The sequence below is a fragment of the Myotis brandtii genome, unplaced genomic scaffold (assembly GCF_000412655.1).
Source record: "Myotis brandtii unplaced genomic scaffold, ASM41265v1 scaffold681, whole genome shotgun sequence".
NCBI lineage: Eukaryota > Metazoa > Chordata > Mammalia > Chiroptera > Vespertilionidae > Myotis > Myotis brandtii.
Window position 1 is genome coordinate 2492277 of NW_005370660.1, and position 6297 is coordinate 2498573.

The 6297-nt window shown below is 48.6% G+C and overlaps 1 pseudogene; it reads right to left on the reverse strand.

Annotated features, from left to right (window-relative positions):
- Positions 1-4382: 4382 nt before the first annotated feature.
- LOC102240081 lies at positions 4383-5796 on the reverse strand (annotated as a pseudogene).
- Between the last annotated feature and the right edge of the window lie 501 nt (positions 5797-6297).

The following is a 6297-nucleotide window of genomic DNA, read 5'->3' on the forward strand; positions in this document are numbered from 1 at the left end:
AACAAAAACAGATCCAGAGACAGAGAAGCATCGATCAGACAGTCAAACCTCAGAGGGATGGTAGGGGAAGGTGGGGATAAGGGGGAAAGATCAACCAAAGGACTTGTATGCATGCATATAAGCATAACCTATGGATGCAGACACCAGGGGGTGAGGGCATGAACAGGTTTGGGGGGGGGAAATGGAGGGATAGGACACATATGTAGTCAATAAAAAAATATATTTAAAAAAAAGTTAGATACTGAGTATTTTAGGCATCGTGGGCCATACATCTTTGTTACATTTTATGCTTTTTCTTTTATTTAAAACAAAAAACTCTTGAGTGTAAAGACCATTCTTAGTTCAAGGACTATACATTGGCAGCCCTGAGACCAGATTTGGCCCACAGGCTGTAGTTTGCTGACCCCTGATCAACTGTATTGGTTATCATTTGCTGTATAACAAATTATCCCACAACTTAGTTACTTAAAATACCAAACAATATTATCTCACTTTATGATCTATGGGTCAGGAATCCAGGGCATGGCTTATTTGGGTGCCTTTGCCTTAGCATGAGAGAGCAAAAAAGAACATGCAGAATGAAACCCATAGTCTCTTTGTAACCTAATTTCAGAAGTGACTCCTATCACTTTTGCTGTATTATATTCATTAGAATTGAGTCATTAGGACCAGTTCACACACAAGGGAGGGGGTAACATATAGGTGTGAATACCAGGAAGCAGAAATCTTTGAGATTGTCTTAGAACAGTGATGGCGAACCTTTTGAACTGGGTGTGTCAGCATTTTGAAAAACCCTAACTTAACTCTGGTGCCATGTCACATATAGAAATTTTTTGATATTTGCAACTATAGTAAAACAAAGACTTATATTTTTGATATTTATTTTATATATTTAAATGCCATTTAACAAAGAAAAATCAACCAAAAAAATGAGTTCGTGTGTCACCTCTGACATGCATGTCATAGGTTCGCCATCACTGTCTTAGAGGCTGTCTACCACATCTATCTATTCAGAATTTTCTGTAACTTAAACAAAGCATGTATTACTCACCCAAGTTTTTGATAAAAACATTTAAGAAGTGGTGTTCATGACAGTCTTGTGATATGCTTCCCCTACCCCCAGACTGATTCCTGTCCTCTAAAAAATACTGTGGTAATCTCTTCCAAAAATACTGTGAATATTGCTGATTGCCTAGCTGTAAATTCTCAATAGTGCTGCCATTGGACTAACATTTTATCATCATGTCCTTGGAGATCTTAGGAGACATTTTTTTTGTCAAACATATTTTAAATATCACACTACTTATGCTTTCTTGGACAGGTGAGATCAAGTTAAAATAAGTTTCAAGGACTGTAAAATAAGTTATAGCAATGCTATAGCTCAAAGGATGTCAGAAATAGGACAATTCCACCCTCACCTTCAAAACAGGCAGTTTTAGGGCTGATTGCATATTATAGAGGCCTAGATTTTTTAAAAAACTAACTAGTGAAGCTTTCTTTCCTCCACTTCCATTTATGCTCTTATAGCAAGATTTATATTATCTTGTAGAATAGTCAACAGACCAAATCAGGGGTAAATTATATTTTATAAATCTTTTGATAGTAAATCACAATCACAGCTTAATTCAGGGATCTGTCAAAATAAGACAATTCCAGTCATTAATAGCTACTATCTAGATAGCAAGCATATTCCAATACAACGTTTCTTCTGCTTTAAGGAAAGAGTATAATACTCTAACCAGAATTGAAAATATAAAGTACTATAGTTTAAGTGATATATCATTCCAACTTCAGTCTCACTGACAGAACTTCCCCCCATCAAGTAATGTAATAATTACTACTTATTGGGTGTATACTATGAACCAAATGCTGTGCCAAACAACTTTATATGGATTTTTTTCATTAATTTTAACAACTCTGAGAGGTAGCTACTATTTTCATGTGCATTTTACATAGATCGAGCAACTTGGCCTATGGTCATTCAGCTAGTAAATGATGAAGCCAAATTTTAAAACCCAGCAGGGTAAATGCAGAGTGCTTTCTCGTAAAACAGAGGCACAGTGTAACATTTGTTTATTTGAAACTGCTAAGGAAACTTTTCCTAGGAAACAGTTGGCTAATTTACTGGCTATTTTTTGAAAGTTTGATGCCACTAGATGGCATCATTTTCAAGTTTTTATTACTTAAGGTGGAAAAGTAACTCAATTTTATTTTTATTTAAAAATTTAGCTTTTTGAGGTTCAATTGACAAATAAGATTATAAGATACTTAAAGTATACATCATGGTGAACTGATAAATGTATATATTGTGAAAGGATTCCCCTCATTTAGTTAATTAACACATCCATTACTTAATTATTCTTTTGGTGAGAACATTTCTGTTTCACTCTCTTAGCATATTCCAACTATACAATTTAGTGTTATAAACTAGAGTCACCATATTTTACATTATATCTTCACAACTCATTAATCTTATAGTTGATGGGATCCAGCCAGCCTGGCCCCAATTGGCAGATCGGGGTCAGGCCTGTCAGGAGGAGGAGATGGTGGGAGGTTGGCTGGTGGGCCTGCCCTGATTGAGACTCCATCAGGGCCAGACTGGTTGAGGGGAGGAGCCATGGGTGATTGGCCAGTGGGCCCCGCCCACAACTAGGATCGAGGGGCTGATTGGGGGTGGGGCTGGTTGTGGGGAGGGACTGTGGGCCATCCCCATCCCCTAATGTGGCCAGGGGAAGGTCCAAAGGAGGTTGGCTAGCTAGCCCCTCTCCTGATTGGTGTGGGGAGGGCTGATTGGGAGAGGAGCTGGCTGGGGGGAGGGGCCGTGGGCCAATCGTGGTGGTGGGGGCTGATGGGAGTGGGGCCAGCCATGGGGAGGGGCTGTGGGTGGTGGGCTGGCTGGCCCGCTCCCAAATTGGGTCGGGGGGCTGATCAAGGGCCAGCGGCCTGGGGGAGGGGCCATGGGTGGTTGGTAGGCTGGCCCTGACCCTAATGAGAGTGAGGGGGCTGATTGGGAGCAGAGCTGGCTGGGAAGAGGGGCTGTGGGCTGATTGGCGTGGTGGGGGCCCATCGGGGGCAGGACTGGCCAGGGGGAAGGGCTGCAGGGGTGTTGGCTGGCCAGCTCCACACCCTGGTCACCTGGTTCGCTGGCCACTATAGGCGTCATAGAGACCGGTTGTTCTGGTCATTACGGTGTTACGGTTGCTGGCTTTTTATATATATAGACTAGAGGCCTGGTACGTGAAATTTGTGCACTGTGGGGGGGGGGCGTCCCTCAGCCTGGCCTGCACCCCTTAGGTGATGTCCGCCTGCTGTTGGAAATCCCTCCAGCAGTCCGGGACCCCTCGCTCCTTACTGCCCACCTGCTCACTGCTCCTTACCACTCAGCTCACTGCTCCTTAGCAGTGCCATGGAGGCAGGAGAGGCTCCCACCACTGCCACTGCGTTCACCAGCTTTATGTGCAGTTGTCTGTGGGCCAACTGCTCTCTTCCTTCACACTTAGGGCGAGCAGCATGTGAAGGCAGAGCACACTGTCATGGAACACAGAGGGCTGCCTGGAGCTGAGGGGAGTGGCTGGGCTCACAGGGGGAGAGGGGGACACAGAGGACGCTATCTCACCTAATTGTGGGGCGGGCTGGCTGGCCTTCATCAGCCTGACCCCACCTAGGGAAGGACCGAGCAGGGTGTCTGCCTCTCCATTCTCCATCCTTCCATCTGGGACACCTGTCACCCTTGCCAGGCATCCCCCAAAGTGAGTTCAGCTCAATCCCTGAATGTAAAAGGGCATGGCGGGGTGGGGGTCCCCCACTCCAGGGCCCCCACTCCAGTGCCCCCTGATTCCCAGTGACAGGACCTGGTTGACAGGACCTGATCTCAGGATGGTGGCCACAGCTGCAGAGCATAGATCTGTTTCAAGAAAAGTTGGGAATGCAGACTTTTGTATGAGCCCCTATTCCAAAAGGTTGCAGTTTATTCACATTGTGGCAAAGACACCTTCAAGAGTAACATAAGTGGGTAAAGTCAGGGCCAAACAGGGCCATTTCCTCATCCAATCTCTCTGAGGCACGTGGACAGAACCAAATTTCAGCTCTTTGCAGGACACTTCTGGGTATTTTTTTTAAGCCTAAAGGACTGTAGTCTGTCTCCATTCTTGTTCTTTGGAATTTTTTCATCATCGGATAAAAGGATACATATATTGGGGCAATCCTCTCGAGATACAATATTCCAGTTGCACCCATGTGATGACAACAGTTCCTGCCAGAGGGAGGGAGGCAACAGATGGGGAGCAGGGAATTCTGAAAACCAAAGCGATGACAGAGATGCTAAGCCTTTCCTTCACGTGTCTGACACCCCTCTTCAGGCGGCCTGCATGCCAGGTGTCTGCTGGACCTTTACCACTTGATGTCCTGGCAGGCTGCCCTGGGCCCTGCTAGGTGGTGTGCAGGGCCACCTGGGGCCAGGGGGAGTGGTCCCCCCACCCCAGCCACTCCTGGTACAGCTCCTGCACATGGGCGCTGGTCTCCGGGGCCACACCAGGATGGCAGCATAGATGCCTTCCATCTGCCGCAGCAGTGCCCTGTCTGCACACCCATCGTCCACCTGGGCCTGGCCCCTGCTGCTTAGGCATGCCCGGTGCAGGCCAGGACCTCCATGAAGTGGCAGGGGAACTTGCCCCTCTACAGCTTCAGGACCACGTTCTGGATGTTCCGAAAGCCGTAAGCAGCCTCAAAGCGTAGCAGAACCTCTCCGTCCCTTTCAAGGGTGACCTCCTGGAAGTCTTGTTCCTCAGGGTGTGGTAGGTGAGCACTCCCACATCCTCGTTGAACAGCTCCTTGGCCATGTGCCTGAAGATGAGCGCCAAGTACCCGTTGGAGCTGGCACCCTCGTGGAGCCTCACCTCCTTCTCTTTCATGTCTCCAAGCAGAGTGTCCACGGTGGCGTCATTCGAGGCGAGGTCACTTTGCTCCATTATCTGGACAATTTCACCTGAGGCTAACATGCAGTCAGCACCCTGGGAACTCTGCGAAGCTGTGGGAACATCTTCTCAAAGGGCCTCCAGTTTCTTGTCATAACACGGGGCCACAATGACGTGGAAAATCTTGTCTGGGGACAGGTTCTGCCGTCTGGTGAAGTAATCCTTCACCAGACAGCCCATGATCTGCTGGGAGACTTGGCCGTGCAGAGGTGGGGGTAATGGGGTGACGCAGCACACACTCTAAATATCCGTCCCAGCCGGGGCAGGCGGAGGTCAGCATGGGTAGCCGGGGCTCTTCCTCACGGTGCCGGCAGTACCGAGGCACAAATTCCTTCTGACTCTCCAGGATGCTGAAGTCCAAGGCTATCTTCATGTCAAAGACAGTGAGCCCGTAGGCTTTTGAGGAAGCCGCAGAGCCTTCTGGATGCATCAGTGACACTGAGGCTGAATTTAGCAGCAAAATAAGGCAGAGACTGAGGGCACACGGACACTGCCAGCACCTTGTGCTGTGAGGTATCACATTTCTTATTAAGGTTCAGAACACGGAAGAAGTCCTTGGTGTTCTGTTGAGAAACTTGGACTCCTTTCTCTGCGGTCACACAACTGTCACACGCCAGGCAGTCACTCAGAAATATCTTGGCATCGTCCAACTTATGGAATTCTCCCTTCTCTCCGTTCTCCGAAGCTGGACTCTGGACATTGCGGCATTCTCTTGGTCATCAGTTTTTGTTTTTTTACTACATTCCTTCCGTTTTCAGTGATCACACTTCATCTGGAGCGGGGCGGGTGGGGGCCGGCTCAAGTGACCTGGGGGAAGCACAGGGAGAGCAGTCAGTCACCGCTGGTCACCCCGGGCACTGCTGGCGGTATCCTTTCTTCCTTGTGGAGCGTCTAGGGAGGGGAAGTGGCCACAGTGCCCAAGGCCAAGTTCGAGGAGGCCAGCAGCGCTGTTGGGATCGTGCCGGCAGTGCTGGTCCGTTGGTGCCTGGCCTGTCTTCTTCAGATTCAACCTGTGGGACTACTAAGGGAGCTAGTCCAAGGGAGGGGAAGCGGCCTTAGTGCCCAAGGCCAAATTCCAGTAGGCCGACAGCACTGTCGGGATTGTGCCAGAGGTGCTGGTCCGTTGGTGCCTGTCCTGTCCTCTGGAGATTGAACCTATAGGACTACTAAGGAAGCCAGTCCCCAGTTCCACCCCGCCTCCGCCACCAATTGATTGGAGTCTGAGGGCCAGGAGGAAGGACCAAGAGGCCTGCCTTCTAGCTGCTCGCCAGTCCCCATGCCACTCACTCCGGTTCCCTGTTAGCCATCCCCTGATCAATGAACC